This window comes from Oncorhynchus clarkii, unplaced genomic scaffold (assembly GCF_045791955.1).
Source record: "Oncorhynchus clarkii lewisi isolate Uvic-CL-2024 unplaced genomic scaffold, UVic_Ocla_1.0 unplaced_contig_2530_pilon_pilon, whole genome shotgun sequence".
Taxonomy (NCBI): domain Eukaryota; kingdom Metazoa; phylum Chordata; class Actinopteri; order Salmoniformes; family Salmonidae; genus Oncorhynchus; species Oncorhynchus clarkii.
In genome coordinates this window covers 151311-164628 of record NW_027261135.1, presented here as the reverse complement: position 1 = coordinate 164628, position 13318 = coordinate 151311, and positions in this window count along the sequence as shown.

Genomic DNA, 13318 nt, shown 5'->3' with positions numbered 1-13318 from the left:
GAAGTGTACCTATGATGGAAATTACAGGCCTCTCTCATATTTTTATTTTTAAGTGGGAGAACTTGCACAATTGGTGGCTGACTAAATACTTTTTTGCCCCACTGTATATCTCTCAGGGGACGTAACAACTGCAGTGGTGTCATGGAGATTGACTGGTCTCTGGTTATTTTCAGGCATTCCTTCTGGCTCCTAATACAACAAAAACAAACATTAAAACTAGTACACACGTCAACAGATAGTCGTCGTAATCAGTAGGGAAGAAGAACAGACATGTCATTCAGTAAGGGACTGTAACAATATTTTCAGATTAAACACAACACAGAGGACTAGAGGTCAATAGGGCATTAATGATCAATGGCAATAAGTTGTTTTTCAGTTCAACATCTGTGTAGGAATTTCAGTCCGGGACTCATAGCTACACGGCGAGCTTTCATTGGTCCAAATCGTCTACACGTCGAGCTTTCATTGGTCCAAATCGTCTATACGTTGAGCCTGTAACAGGATACTTGTTTTTTGGCCATTGGCCCAATTTTACTGCAAGGAATTCTAATTGGTCGACCACAGGATAGCGTTGGGGGGTTATAAATGACACCCTGTCCCTTTGTACTGTGGAGGAATCACTGAGGAGAGAATCCAGGAGAGAATCACTGAGGAGAGAATCACTGAGGAGAGAATCACCGAGGAGAGAATCACTGAGGAGAGAATCACTGAGGACAGGGAAGAAGGAACATCGACCATCTACTTCTCAGCATAACATCTATGATTCATTCTCTTTGAATAAACCACTTTTTTTTCTCCCCCTGATTTGCTTTGGGGTTTGTGTTACTGAAGGATAACATCAACTGCTGACACGACAAACTCCTTGATACGTAACAAAACTAACTGATAACAGTAGAAATGGAGCCCCCCCCCCCCCCCCCTAATGTCCTCGTGACTCACTGTGTATTTTTCCGACCCAGAAGGCAGCAGGAATGAGGAGCAGGAACAGAGATTTGGAGGTCAGTACCAGGACCCAGCTCAGACCACATTCAGGGGTGTCCTGGTTGTTCTCTGTTTTAATGGTGAGGTACATCATCACTGGGCAACTTTCTATGTTCTTTTCAGACCGACCAATCAGTGTGTCCCTTTACACATTGCACCAAGGTAAATGGAAATATTGTGTTTACACTGATATTGTTGACATTAAAAAATCGTATGATGATACAAAGGTTAAACAAATGTTCTTCCATCAATTTTAGTCACTTAAAAAACATTTCTACACTTTTTATAGACTTTTTCCAAATAAAACCGTTTAAACAGAAACATGTAAATAAGAAGGAGTCTGTTCTCACCAAAGGAAATCCGAGTGGTGATGTTTCCATAGAGGTAGACCTCCAGGTAATACACAACCTCGTCGGATCTCTTCTGCTCTTCTCTCCCCATGGTGCTGCAGGAGTACAGTCCCAGGTCAGACTCAGTGATGTTCTCAATCAGCAAGTCATAGGATCTCAGAGACCGTCTCCGTAGGAAGGTGAAGCGTGGGACAGGGATCTGTAGAGACTTGAAGACAGCCACCTCACACGTTTCACTCCCACCAGAACAGTTTCTGATCCAGACTGTTTCTACGTTGTGTCTGATGTCACAGTGAAGAACGACGTTGTCTCCTGGTCTGACTCTCAACTCCAACTCTGCTGCAGAGATCCCATCCTGACTGGAGGAAACAGCACCTACAGGTAGCAGAGGAACAGTGTTAGGATGAACTGACTGGAGGGAACAGCACCTACAGGTAGCAGAGGAACAGTGTTAGGATGAACTGACTGGAGGACACAGCACCTACAGGTAGCAGAGGAACAGTGTTAGGATGAACTGACTGGAGGACACAGCACCTACAGGTAGCAGAGGAACAGTGTTAGGATGAACTGACCTGAGGAAACAGCACCTACAGGTAGCAGAGGAACAGTGTTAGGATGAACTGACTGGAGGGAACAGCACCTACAGGTAGCAGAGGAACAGTGTTAGGATGAACTGACTGGAGGACACAGCACCTACAGGTAGCAGAGGAACAGTGTTAGGATGAACTGACTGGAGGACACAGCACCTACAGGTAGCAGAGGAACAGTGTTAGGATGAACTGACTGGAGGGAACAGCACCTACAGGTAGCAGAGGAACAGTGTTAGGATGAACTGACTGGAGGGAACAGCACCTACAGGTAGCAGAGGAACAGTGTTAGGATGAACTGACTGGAGGACACAGCACCTACAGGTTGCAGAGGAACAGTGTTAGGATGAACTGACTGGAGGAAACAGCACCTACAGGTAGCAGAGGAACAGTGTTAGGATGAACTGACTGGAGGACACAGCACCTACAGGTAGCAGAGGAACAGTGTTAGGATGAACTGACTGGAGGGAACAGCACCTACAGGTAGCAGAGGAACAGTGTTAGGATGAACTGACTGGAGGACACAGCACCTACAGGTAGCAGAGGAACAGTGTTAGGATGAACTGACTGGAGGAAACAGCACCTACAGGTAGCAGAGGAACAGTGTTAGGATGAACTGACTGGAGGGAACAGCACCTACAGGTAGCAGAGGAACAGTGTTAGGATGAACTGACTGGAGGGAACAGCACCTACAGGTAGCAGAGGAACAGTGTTAGGATGAACTGGCTGGAGGGAACAGCATCTACAGGTAGCAGAGGAACAGTGTTAGGATTAACTGACTGGAGGAAACAGCACCTACAGGTAGCAGAGGAACAGTGTTAGCATGAACTGACTGGAGGGAACAGCACCTACAGGTAGCAGAGGAACAGTGTTAGAATGAACTGACTGGAGGGAACAGCACCTACAGGTAGCAGAGGAACAGTGTTAGGATGAACTGACTGGAGGACACAGCACCTACAGGTAGCAGAGGAACAGTGTTAGGATGAACTGACTGGAGGGAACAGCACCTACAGGTAGCAGAGGAACAGTGTTAGGATGAACTGACTGGAGGAAACAGCACCTACAGGTAGCAGAGGAACAGTGTTAGGATTAATTGACTGGAGGACACAGCACCTACAGGTAGCAGAGGAACAGTGTTAGGATGAACTGACTGGAGGAAACAGCACCTACAGGTAGCAGAGGAACAGTGTTAGGATGAACTGACTGGAGGGAACAGCACCTACAGGTAGCAGAGGAACAGTGTTAGGATGAACTGACTGGAGGAAACAGCACCTACAGGTAGCAGAGGAACAGTGTTAGGATGAACTGACTGGAGGAAACAGCACCTACAGGTAGCAGAGGAACAGTGTTAGGATGAACTGACTGGAGGGAACAGCACCTACAGGTAGCAGAGGAACAGTGTTAGGATCAACGCTATGTAGCTACAACAATGTTAAAGACTAAAAAACAGGCCCCTTTACAATACACATGCTCTGCTATGCAATACACAGAATAGACCACAGATTGTACTCTGTCAAAATAACTAATACATCTCATTTTTACCTTGAAATAATGGAGAACCATATGTTATCATCTCAAATTGATCAATATAGACCACTAATGTAAACGTTTACTCACTTAACAGTGTGATCAGTGCGATAAACAGCCTACTCATCCTAGGGTCTGGTGGAGACTGTCTGAGAGTAGCACAGCAGAGGGGTATTTCCACTCCAGCGTAGGAGCATAGAGTTAGAAAGAGGGCCCTCCCCTAGCTTCTGCCATCAAGGTTTCCGTGGACTTCTTCAATGATACTGCCCATGCTACAACCTGCATTGTGTCAACAAGCGCCCTCTACCCATCTCTATGGGTAGGAGGCCGTCATCATTTAACACCTTTGTTGAACCTCTTGATGCTCCTTTAGTCACTCGTGTAGGAAGCTCACACCACACCTGGGTTCAGATACTATTTGAAATCTTTCAAATACCTTGAGCGTTTGCTCTGGCCTGCCTGGAGTGCCAGATGGTTGCGGTTTGAGACCGTTCTATTGGTCCGTCTAGCCAGGCATGCTCAATCAAGCACCAATTTAAATATTTGAAATTATTTCAAATAGTATTTGAACCCATGTCTGTTCATACCACATACAGAATAGGTGGAGATTGGTGCTGGACGATGTCCCACTCAAGACAACGTGTTTAAGTTGCTATCTGGTTGCCTGGTTACCCTTCATACATTCCCTTTAATACAACTTCTACTGGGGACATTCCCTTTAATAGTTCTTCTACTGGGGACATTGAATGGTATTGATGCACTGTCTCATCTTATCACTTGCTAAGATCAAACAGGTCATAAAGTCAGTGGAAACAGTTGTGGTTTTCTGCAGGCCTCCTACGCCTCCAGCCTCCAGCCTCCAGCCCACACTGAGCAGCAGCAGAGCTGAATCAACCACAGACTCACCTAAGCATGCACTTTGCAAACACACACACACACACACACACACTCTCACACACACACACACACACACACACACACACACACATAGACACACACACACACACACACACACACACACACGCAGGCAGGCACGCATACACACAAAGGGTGTGTTGCAGAGGCTAAGAGGGTGTGGTTTAGATGGTAAGAGGGTGTGGTTTAGATGGTAAGAGGGTGTGGTTTAGATGGTAAGAAGGTGTGGTTTAGATGGTAAGAGGTTGTGGTTTAGATGGTAAGAGGGTGTGGTTTAGATGGTAAGAGGGTGTGGTTTAGATGGTAAGAGGGTGTGGTTTAGATGAATATTATACAACATAGAACAAATATTATATTGTTCTGTGGTATAATTAACTTGACTTCATTGTGTAACTCTTTTGAGAATGTGGTTGAAAGCTTTACTGAGCTACTTTCAGTAAACTTTAACAATAGGCTAGGTGTTTGTATGAAACCATGGAAACTGCTGTTGTTCTGTTCAGCATCTCTGTCTTCCTCTAAAGCCACACCCTTTCAGCATCCATACCGCACCCATTTTCCTCCAAAACACACCCCTTAGTATCTAAACCACACCCACTTCACGTTCAAAAAGACACACCCCTGGCTTCTTAGCCACACGCTCAAATAGAAACCTCTGACAGGCTGCTGGAGCATTTGTCAAACCAAATAGCATGACCTCGTCTTCCTCTCAAGACACACCCTCTGGGCATCCAAGACACACCCTCTTTATATCAAGCCACGCCCTCCACACCCCTTAACACCAACCTCTCTGAAAGGTTGCAAGACTGATTGGCATGACCTGGAAGTGGAAGAGCACATAGGACAAGCAGTGAAATAATAACATTTTTTTTTTAAATCTAATGAAATCAATGTTTATTCAGTGTGAAATTAAAACATCAATACACTATAAAAAAAATAATTCCAATGAAATAACAACAGTTACATTTAAAACTATAACAAGAGCTATTTAATCATATTCCCCGAGTTTAACCCAAAAAGTGCCAACAGGTGTCAATTTTGGCCCCAATGGGTAAAAAAAAAATAATCTGAATTTCGAAAACCATTTTTTTTTCATCCTAAAATTGTAGAACTTTGTCAAGCACCTAGTTAACGACAAACACAATTTACCTGATGATTTCTGTGTTAATATGGAGGAAGGGGAAATTATCTCTGTTTTGTTTCCTGGTGGTGCAGCTACGCTTTTTCAGTCATGTTTTCTTCTTCAGACTAAGAAGAAACTCAACTCGATGGTACAGTTTGTGATAAAAGCACCACATTTGGTACAGAGGTACCAAAGGTACCAAAATAATGGAAACATTTGAGTAAATGGGGAATACAAAAGTCTTACTGAAAGCATTGGCTACTGAAGGGTTCGAGGAGCATAAAAACTATTGAAACCTTATACGCGCCCTATTAAAACACTTTGTGTTGGTGTTTCCTTTATTTTGGCAATTACCTGTAGATGTATGTATCTTTTTATGTACCTGAAAAGGTATAGAGCAACCCCAGCGCACGTATGGCCCCGGCGCACGTATGGCCCCGGAGCACGTATGACCCCGGCGCACATATCGCCTATATCGGTGGCCATATTAGGTCGTACCGGTGAGTCAGCCTCTGAGTACTACAGAAACACAACATTTTTGAATGAAAAAACAGACAAATGTTCGTAACAAAGTGACTTTGGATGAAACTGATCTAAATACATGTTCAAAACATGAAAACTAAAATAAAAAACGTATATTTTGAAACATCAAATTAGACTAGAAATGTGATTTAATTAAAAGGCTTATTCAGGGGGAATTGAAACCATTTACTTGTGTTACAAAATGTTAATTAAATAAAACAAGTGTAGGGGCTTGACGTACCCTTTGCAATACTAATTTGGGGTCCAAAATGACCCCCCGCTTTTATGCCCCCAAAAAATATTGAAACTTTTTAAGGTTAAAAACAACACTTGGAAAAAAACTGGAATCCGCATCGCCACTGTCCACACGTTTGTTATTGTTTTTTTGTTTTGTGGACGAAAGGTGAGTTGCGTTGAACAGCATGAACATAAACGATGCAGTACTCTGCTGTTCCATCGCACGTACAACGACATTTGAGGGGAAAAAAACAGTTGTTTGCAGTAACTTATTTTGTTGTTGTAATATTAGATGTGGTGGTTTCACCTTTACAAATCCGTAATGTTATCATTAACCAAAAGACAAATGAAAAAAAAAACATAAATATAACTTTTTTTTTTAAGGACTCGTATAAAGAACTTCAGGTCTCATTTTCATGAGAGAGAGATTGGAAGTTTAAAATACTCCATAGAAAAATAAAGTATTACAATCTTGCTGTAATGGTGCATAGGTCTATCTAACTCTAACCTATCACAGGATGAATGGTATAGGTCTTACTCTGTTGGTATTGATGGATGGTATAGGTCTCACTCTGCTGGTATTGATGGCTGGTATAGGTCTCACACTCTGCTGGTATTGATGAATGGTATAGGTCTCACTCTGTTGGTATTGATGGATGGTATAGGTCTCACCCTGCTGGTAATGATGGATGGTATAGGTCTCATTCTGCTGGTATTGATGGATGGTATAGGTCTCACTCTGTTGGTATTGATGAATGGTATAGGTCTCACTCTGCTGGTATTGATGGATGGTATAGGTCTCATTCTGCTGGTATTGATGGCTGGTATAGGTCTCACTCACTGCTGGTATTGATGGATGGTATAGGTCTCACTCTGCTGGTAATGATGAATGGTATAGGTCTCACTCTGCTGGTATTGATGGATGGTATAGGTCTCATTCTGCTGGTATTGATGAATGGTATAGGTCTCACTCTGCTGGTATTGATGGATGGTATAGGTCTCACTCTGCTGGTGTTGATGGCTGGTATAGGTCTCACTCTGCTGGTGTTGATGGATGGTATAGGTCTCACTCTGCTGGTATTGATGGATGGTATAGGTCTCACTCTGCTGGTGTTGATGGCTGGTATAGGTCTCACTCTGCTGGTGTTGATGGCTGGTATAGGTCACACTCTGCTGGTGTTGATGGCTGGTATAGGTCACACTCTGCTGGTATTGATGGATGGTATAGGTCTCACACTCTGCTGGTATTGATGGATGGTATAGGTGTCACACTCTGCTGGTATTGATGGATGGTATAGGTCTCACACTGCTGGTATTGATGGATGGTATAGGTCTCACTCTGCTGGTATTGATGAATGGTATAGGTCTCACTCTGCTGGTATTGATGGATGGTATAGGTCTCACACTCTGCTGGTATTGATGGATGGTATAGGTCTCACTCTGCTGGTATTGATGGATGGTATAGGTCTCACAGTCTGCTGGTATTGATGGATGGTATAGGTCTCACTCTCTGCTGGTATTGATGGATGGTATAGGTCTCACTCTGCTGGTATTGATGAATGGTATAGGTCTCACTCTGCTGGTATTGATGGATGGTATAGGTCTCACTCTCTGCTGGTATCGATGGCTGTTATAGGTCTCACTCTCTGCTGGTATTGATGGATGGTATAGGTCTCACTCTCTGCTGGTATTGATGGCTGTTACAGGTCTCACACTCTGCTGGTATTGATGGATGGTATAGGTCTCACACTCTGCTGGTATTGATGGATGGTATAGGTCTCACACTCTGCTGGTATTGATGGATGGTATAGGTCTCACACTCTGCTGGTATTGATGGATGGTATAGGTCTCACACTGCTGGTATTGATGGATGGTATAGGTCTCACTCTGCTGGTATTGATGAATGGTATAGGTCTCACTCTGCTGGTATTGATGGATGGTATAGGTCTCACACTCTGCTGGTATTGATGGATGGTATAGGTCTCACTCTGCTGGTATTGATGGATGGTATAGGTCTCACAGTCTGCTGGTATTGATGGATGGTATAGGTCTCACTCTCTGCTGGTATTGATGGATGGTATAGGTCTCACTCTGCTGGTATTGATGAATGGTATAGGTCTCACTCTGCTGGTATTGATGGATGGTATAGGTCTCACTCTCTGCTGGTATCGATGGCTGGTATAGGTCTCACTCTCTGCTGGTATTGATGGATGGTATAGGTCTCACTCTCTGCTGGTATTGATGGCTGTTACAGGTCTCACACTCTGCTGGTATTGATGGATGGTATAGGTCTCACACTCTGCTGGCATTGATGGATGGTATAGGTCTCACTCTCTGCTGGTATTGATGGCTGGTACAGGTCTCACTCTGCTGGTATTGATGAATGGTATAGGTCTCACACTGCTGGTATTGATGGCTGGTATAGGTCTCACACCCTGCTGGTATTGATGGCTGGTATAGGTCTCACACTGCTGGTATTGATGGCTAGTATTGGTCTCACTCTGCTGGTATTGATGGCTGGTATTGGTCTCACTCTGCTGGTATTGATGGCTGGTATTGATCTCACTCTGCTGGTATTGATGGATGGTATAGGTCTCACTCTGCTGGTATTGATGGCTGGTATAGGTCTCACACTGCTGGTATTGATGGCTGGTATAGGTCTCACTCTCTGCTGGTATTGATGGATGGTATAGGTCTCACTCTGCTGGTATTGAAGGATGGTATAGGTCTCACACTCTGCTGGTATTGATGTCTGAGTAGGTACTGAAGTCAGAGTTCTGGACTGTCTTCTTTTTTGGTGTCCTCGGTCCCTGACGGATATCCAATGAGGCGTAAAACAGGTCTCCTTCCTCCTGAGAGAGAGAGAGAGAGAGGGAAAGAGAGAGAGAGAGAGAGAGAGAGAGAGAGAGAGAGAGAGATTGTGAGAGATATAGACAGAAAATGAAGCAGAGAGAGAGAGAGAGACACACACACACAGAGAGAGTGAGAGAGAGAGAGAGAGAGACACACACAGAGAGAGAGAGAGACAGAGAGAGAGAGAGAGAGGCAGATGGAGAGACAGAGAGAGAGAGTTGATTTTATAAATAGTATATTCCTGTAATTGTTATATCATTATACAATATGATTATATCATATATTATATTATGTTTTGTTGCTTATTCCATTTATTTTTAAAGAGTATCCTCGCCACTGATTTGAATAGAGCCCCACAGCGGAGGTGTTATGATACCCATAAAACCTAGCGGGGGTGCCAATCCTTTTCCCACTATTCATTTTTTCCCATAGGTCATTTTAGAAACACTTAAACCAAGGTTGTGTTTTTATGTAAAATTGCATGACGTTTTGACAACAGTGTAAATCTCTCTAAGACAAGGGGACTTTTGTCAATACATTTGCCAGTATTTAATGCTAATATGCTGCTAATGTGGCTATCATGAAGAACTACGGCGGCAGGGTGGTTAGAGTGTAGAGGTGGCAGGGTAGCCTATTGGTTAGAGTGTTGAGGTGGCAGGGTAGCCTAGTGGTTAGAGTGTAGAGGCGGCAGGGTAGCCTTGTGGTTAGAGTGTTGAGGTGGCAGGGTAGCCTAGTGGTTAGAGTGTAGAGGCGGCAGGGTAGCCTAGTGGTTAGAGTGTAGAGGCGGCAGGGTAGCCTAGTGGTTAGAGTGTAGAGGCGGCAGGGTAGCCTAGTGGTTAGAGCGTTGGACTAGTAACCAGAAGGTTGCAAGTTCAAACCCCCGAGCTGACAAGGTACAAAATCTGTAGTTCTGCCCCTGAACAGGCAGTTAACCCACTGTTTATTGAAATTAAGAATTTGTTCTGAACTGACTTGCCTAGTTAAATAAAAGGTAAAATTACAAATGCCATGATGATCTGGGAGAGACTGCTGAATTGAGGCAAGGTAAGAATGTCTGGATTAACTATCTACCAGCTGTGTTGAGTAATGAATAAATCAAGCTACATTTCTTTAAATGGACAATTCTGTTTTGTGCACATTTTAAATTGACACAAAGTTGTCAGCTAGAGATGACGTGCAGGAGAATGCTGATGGCCGCTTGTTATAGAACTACAACACCCATTTTGACTGTTCATATACAGTACCTTCTCTCTGCTCTCACTTCCCCTGGTGGTCGTCCTGTTCAGAGGATCCTGAGTCTCAGTTGGAGCTGTGGAGTAGAGTTTGGCATTATTCCAGATAACTACTGAAGGACACAAACTAACTTTTCTTGCCTTATTTAAATAAAAAAAACGCAATGATTAAATCTTTCTTATTTTTTTGCTAATTTTCACACTGCAATAACTGGCTGTGGCGCAAAAGGGTTTTGATGAATAAACATGTTGTGGGTGTGTCCAGGCCCCTCACTGACCAATCAAAAAACTGCCCATGAATACATAATGTGGTTTCTTCAAATTGTGTATTTACAACCTTTTATGTTTTCAGTTGACATCAACTCTTACTCCTTTACAGCGTAGTTCATTAAATAGCCTGTTCCATATTTTTATTTATTTTATTTAACCTTTATTTAACTAGGCAAGTCAGTTAAAGAACATATTCTTATTTACAATGACGGCCTACACCAGGCCAAAACCCTGGAAGACGCTGGGCCAGTTGTGCGCCGCCCTATGGGACTCCCAATCACAGCCAGATGGGATACAGCCTGGATTTCAACGACAGGGACGGTAGTGACGCCTCTTGCACTGAAATGCAGTGCCTTCAGACGGCTGCGCCACTCGGGAGCCCAAATGTGTTCAACATGGTTCTAAACGCATCACTTTCAATATGGAAATACGCTGTTAAACATCGACTATGGCATCCACACTGATATAGAGGGCTAGGCCTACTGATATAATGCAGTCTGGACATAACACACTGATATAGAGGGCCTACTGATATAATGCAGTCTGGACATAACACACTGATATAGAGGGCTAGGCCTACTGATATAATGCAGTCTGGACATAACACTGTGTTAACACACGTAGGTCTAAATGTCTTTACGCGTAACATTCATGACGCAGATTCTCTCCACCAAAAAAGTCTGCCGTGTAAATGGCATTAGGCTATTAGGAAGACTGAATAGTTTGGAGGAGCGAGCGCGTCTTCGGTTATCGGACGAGGGGCGCTCTTTTAAAACGGGGATGAATAGTCTACTCCAACAAGTGGAAGACTGAATAGTTTGGAGGAGCGAGCGCGTCTTCGGTTATCGGACGAGGGGCGCTCTTTTAAAACCGGGATGGATAGTCTATCACATATGTCAGAGTCAAGGCCCGCGGGCCACATCCGGCCCGCAAGAAGGTTTTTTACGGCCCCTGGGATGATCTTGATTTATTATTAGAACCGGCCCGCAGCAAGCCGGCAGCCCGCAGATCTTTTACACGCACCAATACTACATTTCCCACAATGCAAAGGTGACGCACCGAGCAGTAGGCTGCTTCATTTCAATATTTATTGGCACAGCAGTCGTCAGCATCACAGTAAAATTAACTTTCAGATACCCATCAAAAATGGCAAAACGGAAGGTGGATACTGAGAACCGGGGGTTTCAAACAAGGTGGGAGTCGGAGTATATGTTCACGAAGGTAGCTGGAAAACCTGTGTGTCTTCTGTGTGGAGAAAGTGTGGCGGTACTGAAAGAGTATAATCTGAGACGACATTATGAAACGAAACACGCGGACAAAAACAAGAATATGGACATGGAACAAAGGCTACAAAAGGCAGAGGAATTAAAACGAGGCCTCAAATCTCGACAGGCTCTGTTCAAAAAAGCCAAATCACAAGGCCAGGCTGCTGTCAAGGCCAGTTTTATTTTGGCAGAAGAGATCGCTAAATCAGCCCGGCCATTTACGGAGGGGGATTTCATCAAAAACTGCATGATTAAAGTTTGTGACGAAGTTTGCCCAGAAAAAAGGCAACTCTTTTTAAATGTGAGTCTGAGCAGAAACACCATTGCCGAGAGAGTAGACCAGTTGTCCATCAATCTAAAAGAGCAGCTTGTGAAAAAGGGAAAAGATTTTATTGCATATTCCTTGGCTGTGGATGAGAGCACCGACATTTCTGACATTGCCCAGTTGTCAATTTTCATCCGCGGAGTGGACTCCAACCTAAGCGTGACAGAGGAGTTTTTGGCTTTACGTCCTATGCATGGCACAACTACGGGGCATGATTTGTATGAAGAGGTGTCAAGATGTGTAAATGAGATGGAGCTGCCTTGGGAAAAACTCGTGGGTTTGACAACCGACGGAGCACCTGCGATGTGTGGACACAGGAGCGGACTGGTGGCGAAGATACGGGAAAAGATGCAAGAGGAAAACGCGACAGGTGAGCTGACAGCTTATCATTGTATCATACACCAGGAAGCGTTGTGCGGTAAAGCCTTGAAAATGGAGCATGTAATGAGCATCATCACGCGCACAGTTAACTTTATCAGAGCCAAAGGTTTGAATCACCGCCAGTTCAAGGCATTTCTGACGGAGTTAGAAACGGAGCATGGTGATTTGCCTTATCACACAGAGGTGCGATGGCTAAGCCAGGGAAAGGTGCTTCAAAGATGTTTCGAGCTTCGTGAGGAGATTTGTCTGTTCTTGGACAGCAAAGGGAAAGACACAACACAACTCCGAGACGAAATGTTTCTGTGTGAAATGGCTTTTCTGTGTGACATTACGAGTCATCTGAATGCAATAAACTTGCAGCTGCAGGGTCGGGATCGTGTCATCTCTGATACGTACAGTACAGTGAAGGCATTTAAAACCAAACTGACTCTGTGGGAGACGCAGATGCGGAAAGAAAATTTGAGCCACTTTCCCAGCTGCCAGACCATGAAAGAGAAGCTCTCTACCAGTGCGTTCCCGAGCACACAGTTGGCTGATAAAATAGGTATGCTTGCCGCTGACTTTCGACGCCGATTTGCTGACTTTGAAGCACAAAAAAGCAGGTTGGAACTGCTCGGTAACCCATTTGCTGTTGACGTGGAAAGCTCACCACCAAACCTCCAAATGGAGTTGATTGACCTCCAATGCAATGATGCACTGAGGGCAAAATATGCGGCAGTGGGTGCTGCGGAGTTCGCCCGTTTCCTCCCCGGC